This window comes from Lemur catta, chromosome 11, assembly GCF_020740605.2.
Source record: "Lemur catta isolate mLemCat1 chromosome 11, mLemCat1.pri, whole genome shotgun sequence".
Classification (NCBI taxonomy): Eukaryota; Metazoa; Chordata; class Mammalia; order Primates; family Lemuridae; genus Lemur; species Lemur catta.
In genome coordinates, this window is record NC_059138.1 from 74,210,071 (window position 1) to 74,228,862 (window position 18,792).

The 18,792-nt window shown below is 40.1% G+C and overlaps 1 protein-coding gene and 1 pseudogene across 2 annotated transcripts in view; both read right to left on the bottom strand.

The window, feature by feature from the left end:
* The window catches only part of JAZF1 (JAZF zinc finger 1), a 383,233-nt gene that overhangs the window by 310,146 nt on the left and 54,295 nt on the right, over positions 1-18,792 (bottom strand). The gene's annotated exons all lie outside the window — the stretch shown is intronic.
* LOC123647845 lies at positions 12,238-12,335 on the bottom strand (annotated as a pseudogene).

Sequence of the window (18,792 nt, forward strand, 5' to 3'; positions counted from 1 at the left end):
ACAACTTGAGTTTTTTCTTTACCTATGGGAACAGACGAGGAGATGGAGGAGGGGAGATTATAAGATTAAGTGTGGTCACTTAGGAGTACAAAGAGTGCCTGGTCTTCCTTTATTGTACATCAGAATATGGCTTAACCTTAAGGCAGCTCAGGAGAGAGGACTCTGTCCTTGACTTTTGCTCAACCTTGATGATATACCCATGCCTCATCTAAGGTGGATTTCTATGTAAAGTCTCAACAGACAGTAGCTTAGGTTCAGCTCAGTGATCTCCATCTGGAAACCAAGAGTATTTAAAATACACCATTAACTCTAGGAGATACAGAAAATAACATGTTATATTATGACACAACCAGAATTACTTCTGGAGACACCAAAAGTAAATGATACATTTAGAAGACAAACAGAACTCTCTCCTAAATTCAAAAGTCTCACAGCCAGTAGAAAACCCAGCTTGAAGACAAATTTGCTAACCCATATTCCATCTTGGTTAACAATGGTTATTTAAAACTCCTTTCTATAAGTTCTAAAGAAACCATAGCCCTTTAGAGGCCAATAATAGTACCTTTTACTTGCAAAACTAACATTTAGTTACTGCAGATGAACTGCAAAGCACTGTGAATCCTGGTGAGGATGGTAATTAATCTAATTGAGCTGAACACATAAGGGGTTTCAAGTGGATAAAACTGCATCTTGGGACACCGGAGCCCAGCAGCAATGCCTGCCCCATTTAGGGACACGCAGAGTTGACAGGCAGGTGGTTATACTAAGCTCACCTTTTAGTTTTACAAAAGGGTTTCCTTCATCATATTCTCACGCTCCTTTAGACAGAAGAAACTTATAAAATTATATCCTATTAAATGCCCTAACATCAAAGTTGGAAAACCAACCAATTTAAGACCTAATCTTAGCTTAACTGTAAGACTCTGCCTATCAGCAACACGCCAAGTCTGACTTGCTCCTCTCACATCATTACATTAAGACTGCATTCCCCAAGAAGCAAGAGGAAGAAGAGAGTCCATCAGAAAGAATTTCGCAAGTCTCTACAGAAAAAGCTTTCATTTTTCACTTTATGTAAGTGAGTAGATGAGAATACGGAACCTCATCTTCACCAACCATGGCTTCTTTCTTCTTCATTAAAAATAAACCAAACAAACAAAAATTATTTTGCACTTGGACTCTTCTAGGAGTAAGAACATATTCCCAAGAAAAATTGGGTGGAATGGGAAACCGTTTTAAGGATGACACATAGGAAAGCTCATGATCGGTTCTGCTAGGACCCAGCCCAAGCACGTGTGGAGGTTTTCGGCAGGTATCAATAACAGTCTTCACTGTGGATGCTCTTACAGTTCACTTCAGCATATGAAATGCTTTATTTATCAGAGCAAAACTAGAGAAAATGAATGAATCCATATCAGACCAAAGGATTACAAATAAATTCCCTAGTATTGCTGACATGACATTTTTTTCCTTCCACAAAGCAATTTTTTTCACTTGCTTTTGATATTGGTTTAATTCCACATTGGGTTTGATAGTTTAATCACACAAAAGTCAGGAAATCTGGAGTTAATGTTCCAATAGCCACTTTTCCAACAACCTCTCACGCAGATGTGCACCTGGTGTGCGGAGCATCAATGCACCAATTACAGCATGTCATCATTTCAATAAATAGAACTCAAGTGTTACAACACCAAGTTCTTGGGAGACACAGGATCTGACATATGTTCAGACCTCATTATACATCCAGGCCTTCTGCCAAGCAGAAGGAACACAAGATCACCTTTTAACATAAACATTACAGGCCTTTCTTGCTATGAGGATCAAGTCCAGTGTATTTACTTCATTCACCACATGGTCATTCTCCCTTCCCCACACTGTAAAGGAGATTCCATGAATAAAAGCTATGTTAGTATAGCAATATGCTTGAGAATTTTAAACAAACCAGTGAGGCAAATCACTATGGTTTTCATACCAAGCATACCTCTGACAGGCTGCATATAAATAGTCCTTTCAGATCAGAACGCCATGCACACATCAATATGAAATACTGTACTATGTATGAGCAAGAGACACAAAATTACACTGACTTAGGAAATACAGGTTCATATGTTTACACTTTCATCTTCCATGCAGGCCCCATGGTCTGGTGGGCTAGCACAAGGCTGGGACTGGAGGAATCTGAGAGCTTACAGGACTTCTTTAGTTCCTGACAGATTTTGAGTTTAGGAAAGTTATTTAAATTATATCTTGGTCACTTTATCTCTGGAAGAGAGAACAGACGTGACTTCAAATTTATAACTGCAGCAGAAGCATCTAAACTTTGAGCAGTTCTAAATGACTCAAACTGCAAACATCAAATTAATCCGTCACCTAAATCTCCCAGTCTTACAGGTGTACTTTTTAATTTCTCCCTCAAATACCAACCAACCCACAAACCTCCCACTAGAATAAAAAGTTTCCAGGACTTATTAAGTAAAGTATCTTGAAGCATTTCTCATCATGTACAACCAGTCCCTTAAAGCACTTTTGTGTACCTTTAAAATCACAAATATACTATGCAAGCGTTAAACTGTATCATAGTTAAGCTAAGCTGCCTGTGGAGAATACCACCAGGAATAGTGTTCATCTTGGTATCAGACGACCTAAAGTGCTTTGAAGGGCTGAGAATGCTCATGGTACTCACAGATCACTGTGCTTCTCACTCCAAACTGATGAAACCTAAACTGGAGATGTGTTTCATGATGTACAGCATGAAATAGCCAGGAATATAGAGATCTAGTGTCTCAATTGGCTTCTCCAGCCAAAAATTACACTGCAGCTGTCTAAGCCAGAGACCACCACGGCAGACCAACAAGACAAGTAAAATGTAGTCAACTCAGGGTACACAAAACAAAATGAGAACATGATGACCTCATAGGTTACAACATTACGAAAACAAAATGAAACGTTAACAGTCACCATTACCATTGCTGGACATACACATCTAATTAGTTTACTTCCCAAGAACACAGAGGGAGCTCTACTTCTCAGATCCTAAGATGGAACTATTAATAAAACATTTTCATAGGGATAACTTATTAAACTAACAGCGGCCTACAAACGAAACCAAAGAGACATGAGAATAGAGGCTTATATGCAGCATCTTACCCAGGCACAGTTCACTTCACTGAGCTAGGAAAGCAGGTTTTCTGTAAGGGTTAAAACAATGACCCCTCACGTTGCAGAGGTCCACTAAATGGACCTGGTGGGCAGATGCAATAATTCCTTCCTACCGAAGACTGGCTTTTGCACAAGGCAGAGTGACAGTGAACCTCAGAATACAGCCTCAATTCTGTGACTGGTTCTCTACGCATCTTTATTGCACCCATTTATTCATTCAACAAGTACTTATTCAGGACTTACTCTGCACCAGGCACTGTACTCAGCATTACTTTCTCCTAGTGGACACAGTTAAGTCCAGGCCCAGTTAATTTCTCGATTGGATTAACTTCCCAACCTCTCTTCATGTTTATCTTTCCAGCAATGCCAAATTCATTCAGTCCCCGAGGTCATCAGCATCTTAGTTTCTAACTAGGAGCCTCTTCGTGATGGTTCTTTTATTACATTTTGGTGGCAGGAGAGCCCAACCCTCCGTTTCCAAGCCCATCTCTCTATATAATCAAACTAACTCATGTTCTTTGTCTTTACTCCCAGCCAGTTCTCTTTATTCCTCTAACATTCACTTACTCCGTATCTCACTGATCTGATCATTCCATCAGGCACCATGATCAAGATTGGCCTATCCTTTGTGAAGAAAATGGAACGCTTGTGCACTGTTGGTGGGAATGCAAATTGGTACAGCCACTAAGGAAAACCAGTATGGAGTTCCTCAAAATATTAAACATAGAAATATCATATGATCCATCAATCCCTCTTCTGAGTATATATCTGAAGAAAACAAAATCAGTATCTCAAAGAGGTATCTATCTGCACTCCCATGTTCACTGAAGCAGTATTCACAATAGCCAAGACATGGAAACAACCCAAGTGTCCATAAATAGATGAATGGATAAAGGAATTGTGCTATATATATACACACAATGGAAATTATTTGGCCATAAAAAAGAAAGAAATCCTGCCATTTGCAACAACACGGAGGAACCCTGAGGGCATTATGCTAAATGAAGTAAGTCGGACACAGAAAGACAAATACTGTATGATCTCACTGGTATGTGGAATCTAAGAAAGTTGAGCTCATAGAAACACAAAGAATAAGAACAGTGGCTGCCAGGGGCTGGGGGTGGGTGGGTGGAGGAGAAATGGGAAACTGTTGCTCAAAGAGTACAAACTTTCACTTATAAGATGAATAATTCTGGAGATTAATTTACAGCACAGTGACTATAGTTAACAATATTGTTTAACTGGTACTTGAAATCTGTTAAAAGAGCTGATCTTAAAGGTTCTCACCACACACACACACACACACACACACACACACACACACACACACACAGATAACTATGTGAGGTGATGGTTAATTAGCTGAGTTGTGGTAATCCTTTCACAATGTATACATATAAAAACATCACATTGTACACAGTTAATTTACTCAATTTTAATTTGTCAATCATACCTCAATAAAGCTGGGAAAAAACTTTTTTACATTTTAAAAATAATAATTAAAAAAAAGAATGGCCTATCCCTTTCCTCACTCAGGCAATTCTGATATCCCACCTTTTCTACATATTTCATTTGGTAATAATATAAACACTCTCTCAATGTATAACAATCACTTCTCTGTGAAAAAGTATCTGCAATAATAATAGCATTCAACCCTATAAAGCGCTTCCAATTACACTGTCTTAATCAACCTTCAACATTGTGAAATGGCTATTATTTATTTCACACACAGGGAAACCAAGGTTTATAGAAATTAACTGACTTGGCCTAGATAATAGAGCTAGTGAGTGGCTAAACTAGGACTCAATCCCTGTCAACAGGCTGCTAAATCAGGAGCTTTTTCACTCTTCACTGTGCCAAACCCTGTTCAGGATTAGCTGCGATAAATAGGAAGGATGGAGGGTGCTCACCTTGCCTCATCTGCAAAAGGCCAAACTGGGCCAAAAGTTAAGAAAGAATCAACTTAAACAGCTTGCCAAAAGAGAAAGGAATTTGAGGCCTGGGATCTTAAATGGTCTAAGTGAATTTAAAAGAGTAGTGGTACCCAAAGGAAAAAACCTAGAAAGGACCTGTAAAGGTTAAATTACAAACTATACTAGATATTTTTTATAGAACACTTGTATATGACACACGTTAGTCAAAAAAAAGGAAAACATCCATTTGGCTTCTGAAGAGTTAGAAGTTAAATTAAATTAAAAGAAGCATGGTCAAGAAGGGAAAAAAAAAACTCAACTAAAAAGAATTATGACTTTTAAAAACAAATTAAGTTGGCAAAAACTCCAGGATTCTCAGAATCAGACGGTAGAGTTCAGTTAACAAAGTAACGAGGAAGGATGAGGATGTGGTGCTGTGCCCACAGGGCTGGCCACACGGTAGCATGACACCTGTCACCCGAAACCACACTCTCTGCCCAGCAGCCTTGCCTAGGAGGGACTCTCAATCCCATCCACAGGTTTTCTGTTTTCCCCTTATTCTTGTGAAGAAAACAGTAAAAAACACAATTGGCAATTTAAAAAAAAAAGTGGGATGGGGTGAAATGCTCATAATCTGGTCAACATGATGGACAAAGCACCCTGACTTTCTGGCCTGCAGTTTCCTGAGGATCCTACTTACTGCAATGGACAACGAGATCTAGTTGAAAAAAAGTGAGGAACTGTTAGTCAACTTCAGCCTATTTTGTGTCTGATGCAAGCTGAGTATCATAGTACTCACAGATAAAGGGATATTCTGTTGTTTTTCTATTTAGTGGATGCTAATCCAATTAAATTCACTAAATATTTCTTGCACATCTACTATGGTCCTGCCTGCACCTTTGCCAAATCTGATTATAGGCACAGAAGCCACAAACAGAAAATACTCATTTGTTTCCACGTTTCTAATTCTTGACTATTAGAGACATTTCTCTTTAGAGTTTTATTTGTTAGGGTTTTGTTTCACCTTATTTATTTGTTCATTTATTCCTTCATTAAGTATTTATTGAGGTAGAGCATGTAATAAAGGATTTCCCTTTGATTTTATCATAAAATATAAAACTAGGCCTTTATACAATATTGCTTTCTATCACATGACAGCAACATCTTCGAGTTAAGTTACAGTGCTTCTTTAAGGAGGTTCCTCATTACTAAAAGAGAGGTAATAAAATCTACCCTATCCACCCTAAAGTAGTTTTCTGAAAACCAAATCAAATGATGAATCCGAAAGTGCTTTGTAAGTAGCAGAGGGCATTATTATGTGTTATTAGCATGGATATCTATGGATCAGGAAATCTAGCAGCAAAACAGTATATTTACCTTCAAGAGACTTCCTAGGGGTACCTACGTACATGTGGCATGCATGCATGTGCATGTGTTATCAGGAGTAGAAGGCATGGTCCTGTGCCCTCTGGGTAGTGTTATCATTACCCAGATGCAACTATATTTCTGCAAGCATCAGAATTCAAGGTAGAAACAAAACTTGGGACAGCTGCCTATATACCTGACCCTGAGCTGTGTGGATATTATGGTGCAATACTAACATCTAATTTTCATGGTGCAATACTAACATCTAATTTTCAGTCACTAGAATTGTAGAGCTCTTTTTTAACTTTGCTCTTGTTTCAAGAGTTTGGTAGAAAAGGATACATGAAATGTCCCGAACCTGTGATTTTATATGATAATGGGTTGTCTTCACCTCCTCTCCTGCTGGTGACAGATAAGTGGCTATCTGAGAATTACTTAAAACAAGTATCACTAGGACAAAACTTTCTCAAAGAAACCTTAGTGGCCTCCAAATTGGCAACCAAGAGGAACCAAACATTAGTAAAGGGGAAGTCACTGATATAACAATGAAGGGCAGTTTCATTAGCTTCATTCACTGAAGCACAACTTGGATCTAAAAACTCATTATTCAAACCAGATGTTGATTTTGTAATATCCACTTCAGTGATGAACTGTTTCAATTTTCTTTTATTTTGAATATGTAATATTATAAAGCAGGCAAATCACATTAATAAAGGCCCACTTGAAGTTTATAAAGTTAGTTTGAACAAGAACTAAATATAGGAAACCTGTTCTCAAAAGTTTACTACCAAAAGTGTTTTTTCTCTTTTTTAATCATGTGACAAAAGAAATGCTACAGTGGGTTTAAGACAAGACCAATGAAATTACCTTTTAATGATAATTAGCCCCAAACCTTGATTACTGCCAGCTCGAATTATCTGTTCACAAGCCACTTTACCAAGTGCTGTGTTGGAGTCAGAGAGGACGGGCGGTGGGGGCAGGAAGGCAGAGAAGGCCGACCACACAGACCTCCATGCTTGCAAGAAGGCAAATGTTCACACAAATTTGGATCGAGCACAAAACTCCTTTTTTAAAAAGTCTTCTGATAATCTCCCTCTTAAAAAATTATGCAATCTCTTACCAGAAGAATGACGAGGAGCAGACCTCAATCCCCCCAACCCCTAAAAAGTGAGCATCTCTAGTAAGAAATGGAGCCAGGTCAATCCTGGGAGAATATGAAAGCAGAACACAGGAAATGGAGCCCAGAAAGATGACACTGGCCTCTGGACATGATCCCGAAGGGTTAAGGGGCACTCTTCTCAGGGGTCAGAGGGGTTCAGAGGTGACAGAGCCTTGCTGTGCAATTTCCAGGTTCTCAAGTGTTACCCTGCAAACAATGCAGTGTAACCTCTGGGGGCCACTTGTGTTGCTTTATGGAGATAAACTACAGTATTTTAGAAATGGAAATGATCACCACCTTCATTTTGCAAACAGGACCAAGGAGGCATAGTGAATCCTCATAGAACTAACTAATGGCAAAGCCAGTTCTCTAACCCACGTGTACTGACTCCTCATCCATCTGCTCCATCCTTCTGTCCATCCCTCCCTCCCTCCCTCCCAGGACAGTGGCAAGGCTCTGAAGAACAGATACTAACGATGCTACTGAAGAACAATCACTGCAGTCCATATCAACACTATGAAAGGACAGGCTCCACTGTGGCACTGGATGTGCTCAAAATCTACTATGGACCAGGCACGGTGCTAGGCCCCTGAGCTCATTCACCTCTTATAATGCTGTAACCACCTAGGATGTATTTATAACTTCATTTTACTAAGTCATGAGGCCTAGAGAGATGAAGTAACTTGCTTAAGCTCACACCACAAAGTTAGTGGCAGTCTTAGCTTCAGACCAGTTTTTCTAGCCACTGAAGACACTGTACTTGCTACTGCACTACTGGCTCTCAAAATTTTACTAAAAGAAGAGCTCCTCATTCAGCTGATTAGAAGGGTTGCACAAGAAGCTTTGCCTGGTGAAAATAACTGGATCATTATATACAAAATAAATGGATTCTAAACAATGATGATAATGCTTTCAGTTCACTTAGCTGAGAAGTTGCTTGCAAAATTCTAACTTTCCCTTCTAAAAATCCTTGATCTACAGATCTTGAATGCTCTGTTTATTACTCTTCTTTTCTCTTTTGAATACAAGCTTAAGACACCACAAGAAGAGAAGGACAACGGGAATACTAACAAGCAGAAACAACTTCCCACAGACGGTCACCCAGGTAGGAGCCTGTGGACCAGACCGTGGAGAACTTCATTCTTCCAGCTCGTGGCCGTCTTGTAGCTGGCCAGGCTCCACCAATGCTTTCACCTTCTGGCAACCACCTGCCACCTTTACCTTCTGGAAACACGGGCGCCCAGCCAGGCTGGAGAATTCTGCTCTCTGCACTAAACACAAATTCCTCTCATCTTCCAGTCTGAACAAGGCCCTGTAATCAAGAACGCATTGCAGGTTTGGTGCTACTGATGTCTTTGCAGTTTGTAATCTTCTGCTTGTAGGGAGGCTGGCCTGTTCGAAGCTAGAACAGTCCAAAGAGGCCTATTCCGAACCAAGGAAGGCCTACAAGTTCAAGCCTGCTTTCCTACATATGTAGATTAAACAAATAGAAGTGTTAGCCAGGCAAACTGGGCATGGTGCACTCTCACGAAATACAACCAACTTCACTTGTCTAGTGACTTTTTAGAGTTTATTTACGGGTAGTTTCAGGTCTGGGAAAACAAAAATGAATACAACATGGTTCAGCCCCTGAGGAGCTCCCACGCAGGTGAGGGAAACAATACCCCCCCCTCCCCCGAAAGATAACTGCAATACTGGTGTTAAGTGTGAGAACACAGAGGTTTGCCAGATGCTTATATGAAAGCTTACCAGATTTCTTATCAGAAAAGAGGACGGGAACTAGGGAAGCTTCATCAAAGAAGGGGCCATATGAACTGGGCTTATAAGATGACTAGGAGTTTTCTGGGCAATGAAATGCGGGTGAAGGGACATTCCAAACAGAGAGGACAATGCAGTCAAAGACTAAAATTTATGAAGCATCCTGCGGTCCAGGGAGTAAAGAAAAGCGATGTTTACATGTGAGGGGAGGGAGCAACGAGTGAAGGAAGGAACTTGGAGACTATTACAAAAGGTCTCCACAGGCATCTAGGAGTCAAAAGAAGTTTTAAAGCAAGGAATTGACATGTTTAATTTTTTTTTTAAAGTAATTCTGGCAGACATGCTGAGTGAGGACAGGAGTCTACATCAGTACTGCACAAAAGAAATAAAGTGCCAGCCACAGGGCCAAGCCACATATGTAATTTTAAATTTCCTAGTAGTCACATTTAAGGTAAGAAAAAAACAAGTGAAATTAATTTAATAATATATTTTAACCCCCAAACCCCAAATGATTGGCATTCAACATGTAATCAACATTTTAAAAATTATGAATGAGATAGTTTACATTCTTTTCTTGTACCAAGTCTTCTAAATCAGGCACCCTTACAACACATCGCAATTTAGACTAGCCACATTTCAAGTGCTCAAGAGCCAGATGTGGCCAGTGGTTACTATAATGGACAGCACAGCTCTAGATAAACCAAATATAACCCACTTAGGTGGCTGTAGCCAACAGTGAAACAAGAGAAGATAAAGCTCTGGGCAGATATTTCTTGCCCTTCGACACATGTTACAGTGGCACTGAAATACAATTTTAAAAACTAACTTATTATCAAATAGGCAATAAGTAATAATTTACAGGGTTCAAAAATAAAAATAATAGAACAGAGCACACAGTGAACAGTGTTGCTCCCACCCTGTTTCTGCCCACCCTATCCTTATCCGTGCCACTCCCTATCCACCCACTACAGGTAACCACCTTTAATTGAGTTCCTTTTGTTTGTTTCTCCTTTCAATGTTTCTTCATACAGCTACCAGCAGATATGAATACAGACTCTCATTTTGTCTCCTTTCTACGTCAAATGTAGCATACTACATATTCTGTCTTATACCTTGCTTTTTTCACTTGGTAACATATCTTCAAGATCTTTCCACATCAGTATATAAAGTTTCCATGGTCTCTTTAAAAGGCTACACAATATTCCATTGTATAGATGGATCACAGTTTATTTAACCAGTCCTCTGCTAATGGATACTTGAATTACTTCCAAGCTTTTCTATTACAAACAATGGTTTAATGAAACACCAACCAGGCACGTCACTTCATATGTATGTATTCAGATGTATCTATAGGAAAAATTGCCAGAGCCAGATTGCTGGGTCAAAGGGTAATTGCATTTGTAATCTTGATGGATTACAATGGCCAAACTGGTCTCCATAGGGTGGTGCCATTTTGTACTCTCACATGAAGTACAGCACCAATTTTTCCACAGTTGGTCAATTGTCACACTAGAATTTTTGCTAATCTGATGACGTGAAAACTGCTACTTCAGCACAGTTTAAATTTGCATATCTCTTATCATGTGTAAGGCTGAAGATCTTTTCTTAGGTTTAAAGATAATGTATTTCATATTTTGTGACTAATCTTCTCACATCCTTTGCCCATAATTTTTCTATTGGTCTGCCATGTCTTTTTCTTATTCATTTGTAGTAGTTCTTTATAGACAGAGATAAAACCCTTTGTCCACTGCAAATAGTTTTTTTCCCTGACAGTCATTTGTCTCTTGAATTTGCTTATGGTGTATTTTATCAAGTAAAAATGCTTTATTTGAAGTTAATCAAATTATCAATCTTTTCTTTTATGGCTTCTGGATTTTGAGTCATACAGTTAAAATCCCTCTACTTTAAGGTTATAGGAATTTATGCATGTTTTTTTGTAGTCCTTTTATGATTTTAAGCAGATATAAATATATACTCATATTTAGAAATCCTTGTTAAAAATACTATTTTTTACTTTTTCCAACTTAGGTAGACCAGACATTTGCTGAATTGCCTTCCTGATTTCTCCCTCTTTTCTTTCATCATAATTCTTTTGAATATCACACTGGTCATTGTATAAAATTAATTAATCAGGTTGGCGTTGGTTTGAATGGTATTACATAAGGAATCAACCTCCTTTTTCTCTTGATAGCTACCCACTTGGCCCAATACCATGTACTAAAAATTTCATCAGTATCCCATTGAAAACACATTATTTGAATATCATTCTATTTGTATAGACCACAACCTGGATTTTTATAAACTCATGGTTCTAATTCTCTAGTGTAGACACTACAGAAATAAATACAATTTATGCTATTCAATTATTTATGGGGGCCAGGCGCGGTGGCTCATGCCTATAATCCTAGCACTCTGGGAGGCTGAGGCGGGAGGATCACTTGAGGTCAGGAGTTCGAGACCAGCATGAATAAAAGCGAGACCTCATCTCTCCAAAAAAAAAAAAAAAAAAATTTATTTGTGGGAATTGCCAAGTTTGGTGAAACTGCATCATTCATCATATCATCATCAATATCTCTGAAGCAGATGCTTGACTTGAAGAGACATACAGACACTAACTGCCATTCCGAAACTTACAATTTGGAGATCACTAAATTGTTTTTCACAATTAATTTATTTTAAAAAGCAAGCAATACAACACAAGTAAAACCTGGCAAAACTCTCACCAATGACAGAATTCTGATTTACTCAAGTTCATTTTATATAATCACCAGTGCTATATTCAAAATAATTTTGACAAAGAAAGAAAGAACAAGGAAAAACAGGAAGACAAATCTGAAAATCTCTAGTCCATCTCAGCGGGAAAATTGAGTTCTTCATAAGGTATATAAAACCATAAAATCCTTAACAAATTTGTGTGTCCTTGCACAGGGGCTATGCTAATCTTCTATCTTTCTAACTGTATATATGTGCTGCCAAACGGAGCATGAAAATGGTATTTTTAAATAAGGATTTAACATTCCCAATTATTTCTATTCAAAAGTTTCTCATACACTGGAATTTTAAAGCAAAAATGTGAAAGCTATAGTATTCTATGGCAAATGCCCTTGTACTCCAATACTAATTATTATATTCTATATTAGCATACTTCGAGTTTTATTCAATCTGTAATGTACATATTACCCTGTCATTTGAGGTTGTAAAATTAGTTATCAGAGATCATGTTTTAAGAGAGATTTACACACACACATGGAGTTATGAGCAGCACATCCTTCAAAAATAGCCAGGGGATCAGTTCCTGCAGCGGATGCTCATGCATTAGAGACAAATTAGGAACTTTCACATAGGGGATAATATTACCAGACAATAACAAATGATAACAAAATGATCCTACACAAGGAAGTAGGGAAATGCTGGGGAAGAGGACAGAGAGAATCCCGTGGGGTAAAGTTCCCCCAGATGTGAATAAACTGTAACTTCTAAGACCCTGTGATCCATCTAAAAGCAACAGAGTTGAAGGGGAAGCCAACAGCCCTGTGAACTGAGAGGCAGGGGCCATGCTACTCCTGAGGCACCTCCCAATCCTATCTCCCTACCCACTCCCACGCCCCAGAAGCTGCTGCTTCCCAAGGCAGCCTGTGGACAACCACTCACAACCCAGAATCTCCAGCCCTGAATTTCAGTCTTTTTCCAGCTCACAAGTAAGTGCCTAATGGAGATAATTCGCCCTTATATCATACCTGAGTGCCTAAAAACCCGATGCCTACTGCCCCTCCCCTCCAACAAAACCCTACTTTGTTTCCCCTATGTCAATAATATTATTATTTTCCAACTTACCTGGACTCCTTATCACCTTGGACCTTAAGCATCTTCTGACTCAACCCTCCTATGGTCACCCTCCAACGACAAGCATTCACCACATGTCTTTGTGATGTCCTCCATCCTGCCCTTTCCTTCTGTTTCCAAGGCCAGTCATCTATTTCAGACCCTCCTCATGACCCTGTGCCCACGTCATAATCTCTTGTTTCCTCATCCTTCCATTTACAATCAATTCTACATGTGGCTGCCATGCACCTTCCCTAAAAGGCACTTCCTCAAAAACCTCCCACGCTTCCCATTACTTACATGACAGCCTGAAATTATGCCATTAGCCATTTCACTCATTCAAAAAAATATTCATTGAGTACCCACTATGTGCCAGACACCAAATTCAAGACATGTGGGACACAAACAGACAAAAATTCTTGCATAATCTTGAATTAACCTGTTTTCTCCTGTCCTTTGCCCCACTAGTCCCCTACATAGTTGTAAGTATTATCTACACATCATCTATATCAGCAGTTATATCCTGGTGTAGTTATATATTCAATAATGCCTAACAAGCCCCTACTATGTGTTGGATCTAGTAGTGAAGACAGATGTAGTCTTTTCTATTCCCTCTGAACCATGCCATCCTGAAATATGCAATCTAAACCCTCCAACGTCCACCAAGACTCCTTTAGACACCTAAGCCCACAGCAGTGGCCATCAGTCCCTTTCTGTCTTATAACAGTGCTTATCTTGTAAAATGTTTATGGTTTTTTGTTTGGTTGGGGTTTTTCTAATTTTTTTTTTTTAACTTTTCATGGCTTTAATGAAACTCCCTAATTATAGTACAGGTGATTGAGAATTGCTTGTTCTCTTCTTTGCACTCCCTAGAATTCCACAAAGAACATTACAGCCAGAGGAAACCTCTGACCCCAGTTCATCAAACCTATCTTATTGCTTGGGGAACTTGAGACACAGAGACGCTAAGTCATAGTATCAAGTGCTAAAAACAAGTGAATAAAAATATGAGTGGTGGACTGGCAGGCATCCTTCCCTTGTTCCTAGGGGAAGAAGATGCCTGAATCACTAGCTGCACAAAGTTCTTTCCCCCTGGAATTCATGCGCATGATCTCAAGCTGTGTGACGAATCACTCAGAGCTACTTCCCAGCCAAGAACTAACTGAGCTGGGAAACTACCCTAAATGGGGATTTGCCCAGCTCTGCCTTGCTGCCCTCTTCGCAATCCCCCACTTCCTGCAGTTGCTTGAGATTTCGATGGTGCTCACAAACTAAACCCTAAGCCCATATGTTTTCCAGATGCCAGACTGCCCTGTCCCCACCAGCCCCCCTGAAATCTGGGGCTTACTCTGACTTACCAATGCTTTAGCCTCCCCTCTGGCCAGTGAACTGCCCCCTGTCGGAAACCAGAGAGCTATTTGACGGAGACAGCTGGTGCACCCAGGTAGAGGTAAAGTAGAAATGCAGTTAAAAGCATCTACAAGCACAAAATAAGAATAACCCTATGAGAAGTATAATTTGGAACAGGCTGTAGGGTCCAAGAGTCATCTACTAAGCTGTGAGATGTAGCATGATGTATAAATGCCAAGATTTTTAAAATCAGTTCCATTTCTGTATCCATGAGATTTCCTCACCACTCTATGAAACTCAAGGGTGGGGGGAACGTGTAATCCTATTTTCATCCCACCCCTGTGCTCACTGAAATGGCAATTGGTGCTCAACAGTGTTTCCTGAATCTCCTAAAAGTGAAAGACTAGTTTATCCTTTGCTGGAGCTGAAAAAAGTCAAATTTCACAGAGGTTTATTTGTACATGTGTTCAACGTAGATAAGAATGACTCATGTTTGTATGTTTCTCTGTGCGGCCCAGAAGAGCTGATAGCACTTAATTGGTCAAAGATTACAAAGTCCATGTTCATCAAATTAGACACTCTTCAGGTGTTATTTTAGGCAGTTGTTCCATTATTTACAAGTAAATATGTACTCCAAATTTATAATTACCCTTCGATATCATGGTCTTTTGGTTTAGCTGAATCCCATTATCTTGGAAGCTGTCAAAAGTTCTCTCCCAAGCTACCTTCAGACCCAAAAGATAATTTGGTGCCAATATTCACATGGGAAGAAAAGTTTTCAAGATCAAAGAATATTCTTTGCATTTATGAAAATCTTTGAAAAATAAGAGACTTTCTACCCAGCAACAGCCAGCAAGTGGCCTTGCTTATTTCTGTTTAATTACATGAATTGTTTAAACCAGCAGAAATAAACCATTCTAAACTCCAATTTTAAATATTCTTCTGATTTTGGCTTCTTTGGGGAAAAAATAAAGAATCATGCCTGAGCCAAAACCAAATGACACGAGTCCTTCTGTCAAAGGTACAGCTGCCAGAGTCTTCTATAACGTGCTCCCAAGCCACCGTTACAGCTTTTCCTCCCCTTCCTCCCCGGCAGACTGAATGGACATCTTCTACCCAATCCAGGCTGCCCACCATGTCTGGAACATACTGTGAGCATGCTGTGAGCTCAGCTTATGTGATTATTGACGGAATCTTGCTTACCAGAACTCGGCCACCATGACCTAGGTCAGCCTAACAGTAACTGCTGACCCAGACCACAGGGTCTCTCCTGTCTCGAGCTGGGATTGGTTCAGGCCAAGTAGGGTGAGGGTGGGCCAATGAGCAGGATTTAAGGGGCCCTCCCCATATCTGCAGGGGAGGAATAAACAGAAGCTGAGGACCCAGCTGGGCCTGAGAAGTCAATGCAGCCTGCCTTCCATCAGTCCACCAGACCTAACAGATGAAACACTAACGTAGCCTTGCTTCTAAGCCTGCATCAATCCTGTGCACTCATCAACAATACCTCCCATGCAGTGATGTAGCATTCATTTTTTCATTCATTCATTCATTCATTCTCTATGAGCCCTTGCATAGTTGTAGGCAAATACATCTCAATGTGTCAAATCTAGTAAACTTCTAGTTAGCTAGAACCCAATGAGGCATAAACTTCCATCAACTGGAATGATGAGTTCCTTCATGTGAGTCCGTGGTCCCCAACCCCAATGGACTGGTACCAGTCTGTGGCCTGTTAGCAACTGGGCTGCTGAGGTCCACCTCCCCCTACCCCCATCTATGGAAAAACTGTCTTCCATGAAACTTAGGAACCAGGCCACACAGCAGGAGGTGAGTGGCAGGCGAGCAAAGCTTCATCTGTATTTACCGCTGATCCCCACTGTTCGCATCACTGCCTGAGCTCCATCTCCACCTGTCCACCCTTGGTCCATGGAAAAATTGTCTTCCATGAAACCAGTCCCTGGTGCCAAAAAAGTTGTGGACCACTGATGTAAGTGACATTTTGGCCACACCAAACTTATTATTTCCTGAATACACCAAGTTACTGGTATTCTATCTAAAGATGCCTTTCCCTTTTTTCTACCAGAAGAAATCAGTTCTATTTATCCTTAAATACATAGATGTCACTTCCCTTCAAAGTCTTTTCCAACCCCCCACCTTCCCAGAAGACTATCCAGTTACATCTCCCTCCACACTTGTCCCCACTCTCTCCTCTAGCCGCACTGCCCTTTTCTCAGTTGCTTCCATGTTAAGCTCCTTTTGTGTCTCAGGGCCTTTGCACGTGCAGTTCGGTCTCATAAAAAGCCCCTGACTGTACTCCAACTCATGACTGCCCTCAGCATCACAACTCTACCGCTCACCCTTTCATCAAAGTAAGTCTCACCCTCTTCAGATCCCAGTCCAGCAAGGAAAAGTGTTCCCTGGTCCCCACTGTTATTCACCCTCATGACATCACATGCCTCTCCTTTCCTGCACTTATCAGAGTTGTAGTGGTAGAACCATGGTATTATTGGATTAAATTCTATTTCCCCACTAGACTGTAAGTGCCATAAGGGTAGAGAGCATGACTGTTTTTATCTATTACTGTAATCCCAGTGACTAGCACAGTGGCACACAGTAGGCCCTCAGTAAGTATTAGCTGAATGAATAAATGACCTCCTCCACAGTATTTGTGTCACTACATTCTAATTGTCCATTTGTGTACTGGCCCCTGCCAGCCATATCAGGGCCAAACACTTTTCCATAATTTATTTAAAAGGGAAATGGGCATGTACCTCTATCACCTGCACCTTGTATATCCACATCTAGTAAAGACGGAGGGCAAAACAAGGGTCTTAAGATCCTAAGATTGATGACCCTTACTAAGGTCAGGAAGAAGTAGCCTTAGAATAGATCCAAAAAGGTAGAAATCATAACTAAAAATAACTGAGGGGGGTAGTATTATGCAGTGTTCCTGATTAACTGTGACCCAGCCAGAAAAGTCATAACCAAAGAACCCCATTTCCTAATTCTTCTGTTGATGTTGAGCTGTTTTGTCCACTTGAGTAAGAACCAAATCAAGTGAACAAGAGACAGCAAGGTGAGATGTGCAGCTTCTACGTTAGCGCCTGTTTTGCGCTGACTTGTGTCCTCCCAAAACTCATCTATCACAGTCTTAACCCTCAGTACCTCAGAAAGTAAGTCTATTTGGAGATAAGGCCTTTACAAGAAGAAATTAAAATGAGGCTGTGAGGTGGGCCCTGATCCAATCTGATTTATAACAAGAGAAGAGCAGGACACACAGAGACCCTAGGAGCATGCATGCACAGAGGAAAGACCAAGTAAGGACGCAGGGAGGAGGCCACCCTCTGCAAGCCAAGGAAAGAGGCCTCAGGGGAAGCCAACCCTGCCAGCACCTTGATCTTGGACTTCTGGTCTCCAAAACTGTAAAAAAAAATAAATTTCTATTGTTTAAGCCAACCAGTCCGTGACACTGTGTTACGGCAGGCTGAGCAGACTAATACAAAGCTCAAGCAGTTGTTGAGGGAAAGGGAAGGAAAACGTATCGAGTATCTGCTGCCCACCCCACTACAGTCCTGGATGTTATCCTCTCCCACTGCTGTCCTTTCTTCTTTTATTTGACAAAAAAGGGCACTGAGGCACAAAACCAGCTGAGCCAGAACATGACTCCAGGGCTATGTGCTTCCAAATTCCATGTCCTTTGCACTTTACCTCCAGATCCTAAAGGCCAAAGCATAAAATATGAAAAAGCAGATTCTATTTTGTGTTTCTTAGACCTGAGACAATGGGTGAGATCACCATTGTAACTAAGTTGAAGAACCAGATACAATTGTATGTATCACCAAATAAAGTGATTGAAATGCTGTGGAACAGATGTGAACAGAAAGTAATTCTGCTTTTTAACGAGCATTTTGACCAAATCAATACTACAAAATGCTAAGCTGTACGACGATGCCATTACTGTTTAAATGCAACTGCCCAGTTGATTGGCTCAAAGAGGCACTATAGTAGCTAAAAATGTATTTTCTTTTTTTAAGAGGAGTCTATTATGCAAAATAAAGTCATAAAAATTTTAATCGCACTGCTTAAAGGACAGAACCTAGTCTAGCCTATAAACCACGGAAAGGCAGAGAAAAAAAAGGCAGCTGAATGCTTAATCAGCTGTCTGTCACTTTCTGAATGGTGCCTAATATTCTAATTATTAGTCACCACACTGAAAAGGTGCAATTATGGAACAGGGAAGATTGCTTTATTTTTTTTATTGTTAACCCACAA